The sequence below is a fragment of the Microcaecilia unicolor genome, chromosome 3 (assembly GCF_901765095.1).
Source record: "Microcaecilia unicolor chromosome 3, aMicUni1.1, whole genome shotgun sequence".
In the NCBI taxonomy this organism is placed as follows: Eukaryota; Metazoa; Chordata; class Amphibia; order Gymnophiona; family Siphonopidae; genus Microcaecilia; species Microcaecilia unicolor.
Window position 1 is genome coordinate 117,641,262 of NC_044033.1, and position 15,475 is coordinate 117,656,736.

At 42.0% G+C, this 15,475-nt stretch overlaps 1 protein-coding gene across 1 annotated transcript in view; it reads left to right on the plus strand.

Moving 5' to 3' along the window:
* PLCB4 (phospholipase C beta 4) overlaps positions 1-15,475 on the plus strand; it is a 331,441-nt gene that overhangs the window by 39,434 nt on the left and 276,532 nt on the right. The window contains exon 2 of the mRNA XM_030196321.1: positions 14,550-14,616. The gene's annotated coding sequence lies outside the window, so the exon portion shown is untranslated. The remainder of the gene's footprint in view (positions 1-14,549; positions 14,617-15,475) is intronic.

Sequence of the window (15,475 nt, forward strand, 5' to 3'; positions counted from 1 at the left end):
AATAATTGCTTGTTGAGCCAATTATTGGTGCTAATTAGCTCATTATTTAATTGAATTGCATGTGCAAATTTGCACATGCAGTTTTTAGGAACTTTTATAAAATTTGAGGGTATGTGTGCAGAAGGCACATTCTTATTAAAAAGTACACACTATTTCCCTTGTTCTATAACAGGACACCTGTAGACTGAATGTCTAATTCCTCTCATGTGCGATTCCAAAGAGGACATGGCCAAAGAAGGAGCATGAGCATTCCCAGGATGTATGCACGAAGTTAAAGAATACTTCCATTTCTATGCCTAACTGACAGTAGTTTAGATGTGAGCATTTAGATCAGCCTTTAGGAGGCATAAACGCTTGTGCCTAATTTTAGCCGCAAAAATGACTTAAGCTAATATTCTTTAAAGAATTCATGCTTAGGGGTGAATTCCATATATGAGGCAAAAAAAGTGCTGTTCTATAAGCAACGCTTAAAGTTAGGCACGGTTTAGAGAATAGCATTTACACCCGGGACACGGGCCTAATTTTAGGCGCAGCCATTGCACCAACTGAAATGTGGTACAAATGTATGAACTAAAATTGGGTGCATATCTCCCTTATTCTATTACAACATGTGTAAATGCTTGAAACGCTCCCATTCCTCCCATGACCTTCCTATTTCCACACCCATTTTTTAACTCGCTCATGAATTCCAATTAGATCTAATTAGTGTCAACAATTGCTTGTTAAAGCCAATTGGTGCTAATTAGGTCATTCAATTAAATTCCATGTTTAAATTGGGCACATGCCCAAATTTGGGCATTCACTTTTTGGTGACTTTTATAGAATTAGGGGGTTAGCACACATCATCCCGAGCACCTAACTTTGAGCGCCATTTACTGAATCTGCCCCAAGTATTAAATGCTCTTATAAGCTCACAACTCACATAACTTTTAGCATCTAACTTGTAGTGCTGACTGCTCAGTTATGCAATTGCCTGCTATTCCCCTAATTCTGTAAAGGGCGCTAAAATTGGACGCACAGTTGGGTGCACTGGGATTATTTATGCATATAACTAACCCCCCTCCTTTTTTTTTTTTTTTTAGAAAGTTGTGCTAATGGCTGCTGGTACACTAATGCCAACAGCCCTTTCAAAGTGAATGGACTGTGTTGGCATTACCACGCTTCTTTGAAAAGGGAGGGGGAGAGGTAAATTAGCTAATTAGAACTAAATTGGCATTAAGTACCAAAAATTGGCATCAACATGCTCTAATTATCACTGATTCATAATTATGTGTGTAAATGATGTGCACCCCTATAAACTTAGCACCTAATTTCTGTGGTGCGCAACTCCAAAAGATGGGATGCCAAGCAATGAGGTGCTAAGTTCTAGCATACTATCAGGTGTACATTCATTTACATCAGCCTGTGGCATTCTAGTATTATATTATTATTATTATTATTATTATTACATTTGTATCCCACATTATCCCACCTCTTTGCAGGCTCAATGTGGCTTACAATTCATTATGGATACTGGAAATAGAAAAGAATATACATTTGGTTTTACAGCAAGATTTGGGTATATGATGGTGAAATACATAGCAATGGACATAGAAAAGATTATGCATTTGATTTGCGGAAGTTTTGGTTACATGTTGGAATACATGATGGTATTAAAGCCATAGATATAGGTACATGATAGTATAGAGGCAAAAGATGTAAGGAACATTCTTAGATATCTTAAAGAAAGTGGAGTTACACGTGTTGTTCCTTATGATATATTTTGTCGAAGAGATAAGTTTTCAGGAGTTTGCGGAATTTGGTCATTTCATAGACCGATTTCAGGTTACGTGGTAGTGTGTTCCAGAGTTGTATGCTTGTATAGGAAAAGGTTGATGCATGCATTGATTTGTATTTCAAGCCTTTACATTTGGGAGGATGAAGATTGAGGAATGTGCGGGAGGATTTTTCTGCATTTCTGGGTGGAAGTTCTATTAGGTCCAACATGTAGGCTGGGGCGTCTCCATAGATGATTTTATGGACCAAGGTGCAGAGTTTGAACGTGATGCGCTCTTTGAGTGGGAGCCAGTGTAGTTTTTCGCGGAGGGGTGTAGCGCTTTCGTATATCGTCAACTATGTGCAATATTGCTATTTGTGCTTAGCGCCAGATTCTATGTAGCGCGCCTAGCATTCCACTATGAAATCTAAGCATATTCCATAATAAAAAGCATGTAACTTAATTGGATTAACAAGCTAATCAGCATTATTAACAGCACCTAAGAAGCAATAATGAGCACTAATTGGCAGTAATTAGAATTTACATGCACAACTCGCTAAGCGTATTCTGTAATGGACTGCACCTAAATTCTAATGCATACAGTTCAAAAGGAGTGTGGTCATGGTTGGAGAAGCGGAGGTTTCATGGGGGCTACAAAATGTACGTGTGTTGTTATAGAATATGGCCCAATTCACATAAATCTACATGCAGGGATTTACGTCACATTTTATGTTGGCGTAAATGGAGGCACATAGTTTTAGGCGCTGGGATATCAACTAAGCATGTTCTACATACCGCGCCTAAATCTTATAGCATACGCTTAGGCAGATTTTTTTAAGCGCCATACATAGAATCTGGCTCTTAGTGCCCACATTTTTGGTCCCTAACCTTTAACGCCCTTTACTGAATTAAGTGTTATGTGCAAAGAGTATGCACTATTATCAGCAAATTACATTTTGTTGCAAATGACATTGCATCCTTAATGTTCAGTGTGATGTGGCCATTTTAATGCTGCTGCACTATGCATGATATTATCTTGTTACGTTGGCTTTAAAGTCCAGTGCCTAGCCTACATTTGGAACTGGCAAGGAACGTACATTATCTGTCTCTTCTAGTGCTGGTTCGTAACAGAGACCTTGTAACCCTAGCATTTTTTGGTGGAGGTCTTTACATTCAGGATGGGCAGCCAGAAAACTTTCGGTTTTTTGTTGTTCCCCTTGTTTTTTTAGAGGAATTTTTATTTTGTTTTTTGATTCCCACCCTTTTTTCATCATGAGAGATGACACAAAATGCGAATTTTTTGGCTCTTTTCCCCTGCCCCCCCACCTGAGATCCAAGGTCCCCCCCATAGCCCCCTCATACTCTATAGGGCGCCCTAGTCTACCTCAATCTCTCATGGTCCAGTGGCCATATTAGTCTCATGAATAGGGGTGGGGTCCTGTGGGCAGATGGAGTCTGAAGGGGCAAGCAAAAGGAAGACTGTCAGAAAAGGGGCCTTGAATTGTGGGGGTGGGGAGGGGGTTCTCATTGCTAAACCCTTCCTGTTTTCATTTGCCAAGGACTGGAAATGACAGAGGAAATGTTGTTGACATTCTTTGTCATTCTTAATGACTGCCCATCCTACTTTGCAACAGAAAATAGATGTTTTTCTTTCCAGCAGTACATTGCTTTTCCAGTCATAGTTGCTTAGTTCCAACAGCAAACAAACCTCTTTTTCAGGCTTGAGAAGCAGATAACTTGTTATTGTGGGTCTTTAAACAAGAAAGATTGTGCCCTTTCAGACCTGCATCTCTCTGCTGCTCAATCTCTTCTAGCCAGAACACATGCTTCTTTTATAATCCCTTCTTTAAGGATTGGTACACCCGAGTGAGCGCCTGTGTAATTCTAGCCCATGCTCATATTAGGACTTTACCCTTAAAGCTTTTCTAGATTGGCTTGACTAAAGTTGGTTTATTGCATTCCCTTCTACAGCTTGAATAGTTCTAAACCTATTGTTTTCTGTCAAACTTAAGGTTTCAGAATGTGGGGTATACAATATGTTATGTTTCCACCTTCCCTGAACAAAGTTCAACTCAAAGCAGTTTTAAAACAAATTTGCATCAAATTTATATATGTACAAATGGCCAAGGTTCTGCTTGTGCAGAGGTACCAGAACCTTCAGCACTTTTCCAGAATAAAATCAGTTCTGACCTACAACTTCCAGAACAGGGCCTGTGCTTTCCCTGCCTGAGTGACAAGGTGGGAGGATCCAGCCCTTGGAGGAAAAGTTGGACTCATATACATATCCAGACCAGGGGGAGAAGGCTGTCTTTGTCTTTGGTCCAAGTCTTCGGACATTGTGTTAGGATATAGTTCAGGGACCAGACTTGGTTCCTACCTCACCAAAGTCTGCCTACTGGGGTGGGGGGGGGGGGGGGGGGAGTTGGCCACTCAGGTCAGAGTACCAGAAGGAGGCAACAAGGGAGATGCAAGCAGCAGAGCTTGGAAAGCTGCTGCACTTGCTAGAGGATAAAGTTGGCATAGGGAAACAGCTTTCCAGCCTAAATTCATACAGGGAGAAAGAGGAGGAAGAGAAAACAAGATCAAGCCCTTGTGGTCCTGATCAGTATTTCTACAGTATCCAGAACCTGTGCCATGCGGAGAAGAGCATGTTCATTTAGGGGACAATTTTATAACTTGGCACCAATATATAAGCGCCACAGTGGGGCACATGTAGCACCGATTCTGTAACGCCAGTATTGGTTCCACCTATGGAACCTTAATGGCTGGTGTAAGTTGAGACGCTTAAGTGTAATGCACACAACTGAATGTATTCTATAAACTCTGCAAATCCCTTGGTGACCCACCAATGGCCCACCCATGTTTATGCCCCCTCACAGTTATGCACTAAGCGAATATGGCCTTTTTGCAGATGTCATGTGCCCCCTGCCTTCCCTGAAGAGAAGTTATAGTCCAGGTTTTACTGGGCAGCCTACCACAAGACAGCAAGTTTGCTAATCTCTGGCATCTGGTCATGTTCATGTCAACAGTGTAAATGAGCTTTAACTATACTAAGGCCAGTTTGGCTCAAGCGATGTCTACTCATCAATGCCATCAAAATCCAAGGAGACAAGCTCCCCTCCCCCTGATGATATATAGTACAATTAACTCTATGACATGTTTAAAGGCCCTAAAGAACTTCATAGCCTGTATGATTTTTGTAAAGTCGTTATTCTCAGTTTTAGGGGCTTTTTTTCTTGTTTGTGTGGTCAGATTGTGTTAATTGAACAGAGCCCCAATCTTGTTTGTGCTTAAGACATTGTAGGCACATGGTGAAATTTTCCATTCTATAGGAGAGCAGTAAAGTTATGTTTACTGTCTTCCATTGCTCATGCTCCCATTCGTATTTATCAGCCAAGAGTTGAGGTATCACTTACATGCTCTCGCCAGCCTTTGTTCTGGTGACATTGCTTCAAATATGGATTTCATCTGGCTGATAATCCACTGTCAGTCAAACTGTCAGCCAATACATACATCCCTTTAGATATATGATGCAATCAGGAGTTCTTTCACTTGGCATAATGGGATCTGTTTCAGATGTTCAGTGATTCTATTTTCAAAGAAAATGGGACTTGTCGTTCTCATTTCATGTCTGTCAGAATCAGAGATACGGTGCAGTGTCCATATAACTTTATCATTATTTGAGTTAATATGCATTTGAAACTTGTTGAAGGCAAATTTAAATGAGAACCCTGCTGTAAATTGAAATATTATTCTTCATGTCCTCTTCTTCAGAAGGGATAAGCTCATCATATAAGCAAGTGAGTACCCACTGGAACTATGATTACTATTAGGAGCCTGTAGTAGTGACTGGTCTGCATGAACACACAGTACAAAAATCATCTAGAGGGTCAATATTCGAAGTCTGCACAGCACTGTTCTTGTACTAAAAGTTCTGAAGCTAATGTCGAAGCCCCTTAAAATTTACACTCCGGCCCATCCATATCTGTTCAGTCACGATCAGGGCACAAGCCATAGAAGTCTGCCCAGCAACTGGTTTTGCTTCTCAATTACCGGTGTTACCACCCAGTCTCCATTAAGATTCCATGGATTCATTCCTTCTAAACAGGATTCCTTTGTGTTTATCCCACGCATGTTTGAATTTCATTACCGTTTTCATCTCCACCACCTCCCGCGAGAGGGCATTCCATGTTTCTACCATCCTTTCCGTGAAAAAATACTTCCTGACATTACTCCTGAGTCTGCCACCCTTCAACCTCAATTCATGTCCTCTAGTTCTACCGCCTTCCCGTCTCTGGAAAAGGTTTGCTTGTGGATTAGTACCATTCAAATATTTGAATGTCTGTATCATGTCACCCTGTTTCTCCTTTCCTCCAAGGTATACATGTTCAGGTCGGCAAGTCTCTCCTCGTACGGTTTGCAACGCAAGACCCATACCATTTATGTAGTTTTTCTTTGCACTGCTTCCAGTCTTTTTACATCTTTAGCAAGATACGGCCTCCAAAACCAAACACAATACTCCGTATCATATCGCCAGTCGTGCTCAGCAAAACCGTGAGAGCTGCTGGCTGAACATTGACCCCCTAGTTGATTGTGCTTTTGGATGGCTTTACTGTTTGATAATTTGCCCTATGGCCTGGTGAAAGTCAGCATTTATTTAAACATCACTGGCAAAATTAGCCCCAGGTATTTGTTGTTGGTCCATGCCTGGGCACTGCCATTGAATATCCAATGCTACTAACACTGGCTGCCGGAGCTTATGCAAGTCCTGGAAGATATTTAATCAGCAGTACTGTGAGCTGCAGCAGGAGGTCATGGCAGCCATTTTTATGATGAAGCCACTTGGGGCAGGAGTGAGTGTGGCTCAATCCTGCCCCCATTACCCCACTGGACCATCAAGGATCTGAGGTAGGCCTAGGGGTGGGTATAATGACTGGAAGGGGGTTAGGGTGGGGCAGGAGGGGGGTCTTGATGTCGTGGGCTGAGGGAAGGGTGTTCAGAAAGAGGGAGGCTGTTTTGGGGTAGGGGATTGGATGGGCTAAAGGACCATATTGAAGGTTATTTGGGTGCTGGCCGATATTCAGTTCTGGCACTTGAATAGCTAACTGGCTAAATTTAGGATAGCCTTTTTTTATTGTCCTTGTCTCCTCTTAGGTCTGCTCTCTCCTCTAGCCTCATGCATCTCTTACACTCCTTAGTGATGGATGAGTATGTGCCCCTCCCCAAGAGAAATATCGCCCAATCAGCACAGAAGAACAACTCCCTAATGCTCAATGCTAATAAGATGCAAATATAGGTGCGCTCATAGCATTGAGTATTAGGGAGTTCAGTGGGAAGACAGTGTCTGGCACATGCACTGAAAAGCTGTGGGTTAAGCAAAGCTCTTCAGTGCATGCCCAGAACACCAGAGGGGAGGAGGGAAGGAGAATGAAGAGGTGCCGACAGCATTTTACAAGTAGAAAAAAAACTTCTAACCAGGACAGACACTGCCACAAATGTGTATGAAGGAAAGAAATCAGCCTAAATTTTAACCAGCTGCAAATCCCATACAGGCTATTGACTATAGTATAATGAATCTGAACCGGAGCCCCAAACAAACAATCAGCTCCCTTCACATGAAAACTTGTCTTGCCGATCAGTCACTTGCAGATGCCAGGTACAGTAATTAAAACATACAAAGAAATCTTTCTTCTTCTTATCTTTGACCAGATGACATCCGATCTTCAAAAACGAGGAGGTTTGCTGTCTTCACTATTCCTCGGCACAACCCTAAAGCCAGCTCTGAGCTGGCTTAGGATTTGCAGTGGGAGAAGCGCCCTTCTTTGGCGTGTTGCCCGCTGAGCATTGGGGAGGAATAATTGCTCTATTCGTTCCTGCACTTGTTTGTTCCTGAGCACCAGGCCTCTGAACATCCAGCACCGGTAAACATGAGCGTTAGTCCAGCGCTAACGGCTTCTAGCACTTGCGTTTACTCTTGAGCATCGGGGCCTTAGCACTGTTAGCAACCACTTTCATATATACCCTGTTCTTCACTCCTTTCACACTCTTTTGCATGTAGTTATGTCTTTCCTCACTGTAATTTATGTCTCTCTGTTCCTAGTGGTGCACCTTAGGACTAGGCAATTCAGGATTTTGCCCATACAGGTCTTCAGCACTTACCAGATTACCCACTGTGCAGCTTCAGACCTTTTCCTGTCAGGACTGTAGGCTAGGAGCAACTTCAGTTTATTTCTGTTTCTTGAGGACAAGATCAGATCTCCCTGTTGATCTCTTCTTTTCCTCTTTATGGCACTCTGTGCCTCAGGTGGCAGCTGTGAACCAAGCCGGCGGCCCCTGATTTTATTTCTCATATATGACAACAGGCCTCTTTCTCTTAGTAAGTCCCTGGGGACAGCTATGGACCAGACTGGCAGCACTGTTCTATCTCCTCCTTTCCTCTGCCTCTAGAGCTGTGAGCCAAGACTCAGGTGGGCCCCAAAGTGGGAAGCCCACCTTGTGCAATTCTGCACCTCCTCCTTCTCTATACCAGAAGGCTGTAAGGGAGGAAAGACCTAGACTCCTCCCTTAACTCTGGGATTTGTACTTCCTCCATACTTCCCTCCATTTCTTGAGGATCTACTGCTATTGGACTATTTCCTTCGAATAGACTACACAGATCTGGAACAGGGAACCAAAATTTTCCTCCTATTACCTCATAGAAGGCACATTATGGCATCTTGCTATACTTTCTTTGGGGTTGATTGTGTGGAAGTGCTGCTCTTATGTGAGCATGTTACTAAGAGCCTTTTTAAGAACATTGCCTTTAAAATTTCCTGTCTTGAAAAGAGCAGACAAAAACAGTGTAATCTTTATATTACAGGATGAAAGACTTCTCTGTAACCACCATCTGGGTTTTCTTATTCCTCCTAGATACAGGAAAATAATCTACTGTACCTGTGTTGCAGGAATTGATGCATGAATTACCCCTATTGTTAGCAGAATCTGTGGTACTTCAGGAGTCAAACAGCACACACCAGAGTGAGAGAGAAATCTTCTTTATTTGCCAGCAAACATAGTAGGACATCAGCATTAAGTCTCTTCTTCTCTTTCTCAGCTCTCTGGATGTTATGGCTTCTGTCTCAGCTCCTTCTCTTCTGCTGTCTGTCTTCCCCCAGCTCTCTTTCTTCTGTCTGTTCCTTCTGACGTAAGCTGCTTCTGCTCCCTCTTAAATACAGTCCTAAGCCCCTCCTAGCCCCCCTTACTCTCCAGATGGTAAAGAATAGATTGGTTACCTTGCCTCAGCCAATCATTACTTTAAAAATATCAGTTACATAGGTTTGATATTTCTCAAACTGACCTATGACCTGGGGCCTCTCACGCTAGACAATTTGGCACCAGTCTCTTACATTTTCATTATGATTAATTTCTCATATTCCTAGTCAACTCCATACTAACTGCTAACTGAACTCTGGCATTCATTAAGGGGTCAAGGGTCAGTCTTACTTAATGGCATACAGCTATAGTTTGTTATTACTTTCAGGACCATTCCTACATTTACCTATAATTAATCAAGACTTTTCTTGACCCTTTTCACCTATCAGCTCCATACATTAAACCAGCCAGAACTGCAGAAAACTCAAACCATATGCTGACCTTTTCACTGCAGCCCTACTCAGAACGTAAGGCAAAGAGTTGAACAAACATTAGATTTAAAAAGGCATTCTACATATTAACTACCCAGAATAAACATATTCTAAAAATACACAGAATCAGTATTCCTTATAACAGAATCTACATATCAAGAACTTCTAAAATTATTTAACCAGCTTTAAACTACAGTATGTCTGGCTCATGCTTTGTTCATTCATAATAGTATACAGATGTGCCAGCATTTAGCAATCCATCACTCACAAAGGGTGAAAGAAGTTGCTCTCTCTGACCTTTCTACCCTTTAGCTAGATTTCTAAATAATCTAAACCAGATGACATTCCTCCATCACTTGCAGAACTGAAAAAGTTGAATTCAAGCACCAAGCTTTTAAACACCAATTAATATGGCTTCTTATATATGTATAATTATGCCCACTGCCTCACCTGAATGTGCACCACCTCAATAGCCCTCAAGCTTGCAGCTGTCTTTAATATTTAGACACAGTAGGGCTCACAGTTTAAAGGTTAAAAAAAAGAAGTGAAGTGGGTTTTGAATCTGGGTCCCCTGGTTTACAGTCCACTGCACTGACCACTAGACTACCCTTGAAACCTTCTTGATCCTGTGTTCAGAAAGGCCACAGTACCTGATGTTGTCAACGAGCCTAGTTTCCCTTTCTGGTGTCACTTTCAGGGGTGGGCAGTAAACACTGGGGGATTAAGGAGGGTGCATTCCTTAATCGTTTATTGTTTATTTATTTACTATACCGTTACTTATTGCTTTGGAAAAACAGAACGGTTTACATGTAAAAAAAAACATTTAAAAACACACAAAATAACATCTAGGAAATCCAGTAGTTGATAGGAAAGCACAGCAAACCCCTCCAGCGGTGAACTACTCAATTAGGGCACCTTTTTATACCCTGGATGTGATGATATTTAAATTGTGTATTTGCTTACCAAATTCTATGTGGTATGTCACCATCCTATATGAATGATCTCACTGACTTTCCACCGCGTAATGCTTCCATAACCTCTAGAGACTACTATATCCTACACTTCCCTAGTTGTAAGAATTTAATCTGTAAAACCATTCATACTGCCAACTTTTCACACCAAAGTACCAAAACATGGAACTCCTTCCCCAAACATCTCAGACATACAAACTATTACATGTTGTTTTATAGACTCCTCAAAACCCATTTATTCAGTTCAATTTTCAGTAAAGAAGAGAACTAATCTGCAACTAACAACTGGTATGATCCCATTCAGCATGTTTTATCATCTACTGCAAGCTTTGGTTGTACAGTTACTGAATCCTTGATTGATTGTTCTTTAATTAATCGTCCATGTTCCTCACACTATATTATTCTGTTCCTAAAATTGATAACTTTGAGCTCCTTACCTGTATAAATTCTTATTACTGAGGGGCCCTTTTTACTAAGCCGCGTAGGCGCCTATTCTCGCCCAACGTGTGCCAATTCAGACCTACTGCGTGGCCCGGGGATAATTTCATTTTTTACATGCGCCCACTACACGCACTGGAAAATATATTTTATTTTCCAGCATGTGGTGCTAACCGGGCGGTAATCGGCATTGTACACGCAAGACCTTACCGCTAAGTGAATGGATGGCAGTAAGGTCACAGACCCAAAATGGATGCGCACCAATTTTCATTTTGCCGCATGTCCATTTTCGGCCAAAAAACAGGCCTTTTTTTGCAGGTGCACTGAAAAATGGACCTGAGCATGTCCAATACACAGGTCTATACCAGCACACGCCACTTTTTTGGCGCACCCTAGTAAAAGGGCCCCTGAGTCTTGTATATTTGATACCACAACCTAACTAATGAATTTCATAGTTGATAATATTCCTAAAACTTGTAATATCTTTCAATTGATGTTTGTTATGTAAGTCTCATTGAACCTGAGCTTATCTCGGGATAATGCAGGATGAAATAAATGGCACAAATAAATCAATAAATACATTGGAACAGGTCTAACTTAGGACACCCTTATTTTTTGAGTTAGATGCCTCCCATATAAGTGTTGGTAGACTCAGCGTTAACAGTGGAAATGATCAATTCGTGTCTAGAAAATCAATTATAGCAAATAAGGCAAAACAGCTCCAAGTTCTCATGTTGATGTCAGAATATTGCCAAATAGGGCCTTTGAAATGACCCATATGAAGAAAGGCATATATATTTCTAGGGACTTACTCTGATTGATTATGTATTTATCATGTCAGTTTGTGGCTTACATTTAGTTTTCATGTATAGGTATCAAAGCTCATTTTGAGTATGCAGTCAGAGTATATGCCTGATATGACGGGGGTTATTTTCCGAAACAAAAATGCAACACTGGGCCTTCAGGATAGAGATAAATGTCATCCTTTAATATGAAAATGACCCAACGCGGGTAATCGAACCAGACGCTGTTGTTGTTTTTTGGCAGTTTTTACACCGACAGCATCTGGTTCGATTACACGTACATTTAGCAGGATCTGGGTAATATACCCTGATTGCTTGATTATCTTCGTCTGTTTATACTTTAAAGAATCATTCTGACCCCTGAGCAGGCGTTTCTGCACTGAAACACGGCCCATGCTGGGTCATTTTCGTATTAAAGGACAACATTTATCTCTTTCCTAAAGGCCCAATGTGGCTTTTTTGTTTCTGTTTATGCTTTTATGCTGTTTGACCCTCTCTTTTGTGACCAGGGGGTTATTTTCCACCAGAATATGACAATTAATATGTTGTTGTTATTTATTAGGATTTATTTACTGCCTTTTTGAAGGAATTCACTCAAGGCGGCGTACAGCAAGAATAAGTCAAACATAAGCAATGGATAATTATAGCAGGAAAAATATTCAAATTACAATACCAAGTATGGCATGGAGGGGCATAATCAAACTGGGCGCCCAAGTTTTCCTGGGGCCGTCCTCGCAGGACGGCTCCGTGAAGGGGCGGGGAAACCCGTATTATCGAAACAAGATGGGCGTCCAACGTTCGTTTCGATAATATGGTCAGGGACACCCAAATCTCAACATTTAGGTAGACTTTAGAGATGGTTGTCCGTAGGTCGTCCTTAGAGTTGGTCGTCCCCGGTTTTCGGCGATAATGGAAACCGAGGACGCCCCTCTCAGAAGCGACCAAATTCAAGCCATTTGGTCGTGGGAGGGGCCAGCATTCGTAGTGCACTGGTCCCCCTCACATGCCAGGACACCAACCGGGCACTCTAGGGGGCACTGCAGTGGACTTCAGAAATTGCTCCCAGGTGCATAGCTCCCTGAGCCCCCAACCCCCCCCCCCTGAAAAAAACCACTCCCAACAACTGTACACCACTACCATAGCCCTAAGGGGTGAAGGGGGGCACCTACATGTGGGTACAGTGGGTTTGTAGTGGGTTTTGAAGGGCTCACATTTACCACCACAAATGTAACAGGTAGGGGGGGATGGGCCTGGGTCCGCCTGCTTGAAGTGCACTGCACCCACTAAAACTGCTCCAGGGACCTGCATACTGCTGTCATGGAGCTGGGTATGATATTTGAAGCTGGCATAGAAGCTGACAAATAAAAAATTGTTTTTTTTAGGGTGGGAGGGGTTAGTGACCACTGGGGGAGTAAGGGAAGGTGATCCCCAATTCCCTCCAGTGGTTATCTGGTCAGTTCGGGCACCTTTTTGAGGCTTGGTTGCAAGAAAAAATGAACCAAGTAAAGCCAGCCAAGTGTTCGTCAGGGACACCCTTCTTTTTTCCATTATCGGCCGAGGACGCCCATCTCTTAAGCACGCCCCAGTCCCGCCTTCGCTACGCTGCCGACACGCCCTGTGAACTTTGGTCATCCCCGCAACAGAAAGCAGTTGAGGGCGCCCAAAATCGGCTTTTGATTATGCCGATTTGAGCGACCCTGAGAGAAGGGTCGGAAGATGGGCGCCCTTCTCTTTCGAAAATAAGCCTGATGGTATACTATATTACAATGTCAACACAATACGTGATAAAATATTTTAATAGACAGCATAAGGTGGCCTAATGGTTAGTGCAGTGGGTTGCAGACATGGTGAACTAGGTTCAATTCGTACTGCTGCCTCAAGGTCAGCAGTGGGTTAAGATCCAATTCCATGTGCAGCGCCATGTGACCCTGGGCAAGTCACTTGGGGCCCTGTTTACTAAGCCGCACTGTAGGTACACTGACTTTTTAGTGCCCACTAAAAATTAGCGCATGCTAATGATAGAGACACCTATTATATTCCTATGGGCGTCTCTAGCATTAGTGCATGCTAATTTTTAGGGCGCACTAAAAATTTTGCGTACCTACAATGTGTCTTAGTAAACAGGGCCCTTAGCCCTCCATTGTCCCAGGTACAGTATACTAAAGGGCCCTTTTACTAATTTGTGCCAAAAAATGGGCTTCACTTGTGTAGGAGCGTGTTTTTAAAATTTTTGCCGAAAATGGACGTGTGGCAAAATAAAAATTGGCACACGTCCATTTTGGGTCTGAGATCTTACCTCCAGCCAGTGACTTAACGGTAAGGTCTCACGCGGTAACTGTGCAGTAATTGTCTACTCGCATAGAATGACGATTACCATCGGACTTTTTTTGCCACGCACCAGAAAATAAAAATTATTTTCCGGTGTGCATAGCGGACGCTGTCAAAAATTAAATTACCGTAAGGGCCACGCAGTAGCTGGGTGGTAACTCAAAAGTGACGTGCGTTGGGCACACATAGGTGCTTACACAGCTTAAAAGGGCCCCTCAGACTGTGAGCCCATCAGGGACAGTGCAAGTACCTGAACAGTTATATGAAAATTGCCTCGATTTGTGCTTCAGAAGAGGCGGTATATCAAATTGATAAACTTTTAACAAACTGCATACACAGTTTTTGAGGAACTATTTTTTTATTAGAACAGAGACAGTCCTTTATTGGAATAGTTATCCAAAATGAATCACCTTGCTTTAATTAGTTGTTTTCTTTTTATTTATTTTTTTAAACCACCTTGTCTATTCATTGTCTTCTGGATGGATTGATACATTATTGTCTCATTAAAATTACAATTGTTAAGATAATCTAATGCTGTCCGTATCTGACAGGAGCATAGGTATGAACCATCCAAGATACACTGCTTACCATTCAGGGCTGCTGGTTTTGACAGCTTTTGGTTATTTCACAGGAGGAAGACTGTCTCAGGACATCGACCTAATTAGACAACTGTTGCCCAGCCGGACAAGAGCTGTTGGGTAAGTGCCTTCATTATGAACTCATAAAGGAAAAAGTACTGAAAGCAATGATTGAAAGCATTAAAATATTTCAATGTAAAGTTTAAAGCACAATTTCAATATAAAATGAAACTTGCCCAAGTTTTTTTTTCTTCTGTTGTCTACCACTATGATATAGCACTTTTTATATTTCCTAGAATCTCATAATAAAAAGGTATATCTTTCTATTATAATTTAGTGCTCTCTACTTCCTTCATTGTTACTGAGCCCTGTTAAAAGAGCTGCTTTCTATGGGGTCCTTTTTACTAAGTTGTGGTAAAAGGGGCTCTGTGCTAGCAGCGGAAGTCATTTTTGCCACAGCGGATAAAAATGGCCGAAAATGAAATGGCCGTGCGGTAAGTTTGCACTTACTGTGCACCCATTTTGCGGAGGAGAGCAATTGTGGTAACCCAGCGATAACCGATTAACCCCCACCCCCTGTGGAATTAGTTTTCAAATATTTGTGCTAGCAACGGAAATGCCACATTCTGGGGGTGGAACTACCCCCCGGCACCTGCGTTAGGCCAGCAATCATTCCGGATTGCCACGTAGCAAACCCGCAGTGGGCTTACCGCTGCTTAGTAAAAGGGCCCCATTGGGTTTGTTAGATCCCAACAGTGAGGGGGTCTCATTGTTTTTTAAAGAGGGGATAGAGAGGTTCTTTTCAGCGCAAAGCTGAAAATTATATTTCATTAGTTCTATAGTATAGAGGTAATTTCTACCAAAATAATCATTTGTGACCATCTCTGGGAAAAGGTGACTAGAGTCATTAAAAAAACGAAGTTTTAATAAATTCTGATAGCACAAACAGTTTATAATGCATGTAACTCTTTCACATGAA